This window comes from Aplysia californica, unplaced genomic scaffold, assembly GCF_000002075.1.
Source record: "Aplysia californica isolate F4 #8 unplaced genomic scaffold, AplCal3.0 scaffold00190, whole genome shotgun sequence".
Taxonomy (NCBI): domain Eukaryota; kingdom Metazoa; phylum Mollusca; class Gastropoda; order Aplysiida; family Aplysiidae; genus Aplysia; species Aplysia californica.
In genome coordinates this window covers 47,956-49,361 of record NW_004797460.1, presented here as the reverse complement: position 1 = coordinate 49,361, position 1,406 = coordinate 47,956, and positions in this window count along the sequence as shown.

The following is a 1,406-nucleotide window of genomic DNA, read 5'->3' as shown; positions in this document are numbered from 1 at the left end:
CCCCCCCAATAAACATAATAATATTTCGACTGCTAGTTATATGTTTATACGTTGATATTCTTTTCATCAAAGGCAAGGCAAATAGAGAAGCATTAAGATGATACAGATAACTCCATATGTCCAAAAATAATGGACGAGCGCCTGGTTCCACCTCGTCGTTACATAATATTTGCTTTTTAGAATGAGAGTTTGAGTTGGTGGAGTAGATAGTTCCAAACATAAGCACATCGGAACCAGGGTATGTGTGTACCCTTCCCTGATAGATAACCATTCGGATACAATTAGGTCTTTCTGCTACGTTTGAGCCTAGTGCTCATACCTGCCGTCAGGTCCATGGCCTTGTCTTTGAGGCGTCTGTTTTCCAACCTTTCTCCGTGCACGCTGCACGCACGTGCGTCGTGAGTGATTAGAGGTGTGCTCAGTGCTCAGCCGCTGTGCAGATATGTTGGGAGCGCCACAGTGCGTATTGGAACAATAACTTTATGTGTCTGTTGTTGTTGTAGTCGCTGTGGTTTCCTGTCCTTGACTGAGAATGGCATTATCATATTTAACCCTACCCGTACGCCCTGGGGTCATTTTGTACCCCCGGGGTTGTATTCTTCACATTTCAGAATATTTCTAGTATAAAGATCTCTTTGTAGTTTCAGTATCTAAAAAAAAAAAGTCATTTTGACAGACTGCTGTGCAAAGCGTACGGATCGGATGAACGAGTAAATTTCCTCTTTGAAAAGTGGTGGCTCAGAGTTCTCCACGTTGTATGAACACCAAAGATACTATACCCTACACTATCTTTGTGGATACGATAGCAAAACACGACGTCCGGATATGGTTAAGTGTGCATCCTTCAATACAAACTCTTAAAGACTTAAAATCGAAAACCTTCCTTCTAGATATAAATGGTTGCTTTTAAGGACAAATCGGCGAACCGTGATTGCGGGGTTTTTCAGAAATCCTGACCTACACCAGAAGTGGACATTGCCCTACCTGTAGGAGAAGTTTGCTTTCCTCTTGTCCACAAATCCCAAAATTGACGAGCGCCTGATTCCGCCGCGTCGTGCCACATTTTATTAGTTACAGAAATAAAAAAAATAGTTTGCTTTTGTCGTGAACACTCCGCGCTGGCTGTGGAGGTGACATGGGAGAACCAACAATTGAGGAAACGTTTTGCGGAATGAATTAATGTTGTTGTTGTTGTGTCCGTAATTCCAGCCCACCACAGCGGGGCCCAAAACACGGAAAACAAATCCTGCCTGCTGCCAAAAGCTGATCGTGTCTTTGATATTTAGTTTAGAGGGTTGGTTGATCGAACAGACGATTTCCTGAGCTAACGAACGTTGTTGTTTATTATGATTTGAACCAGTGTTCATTACTGAAAAGCAACCATGTCTGAAAAGTTACATTTTATC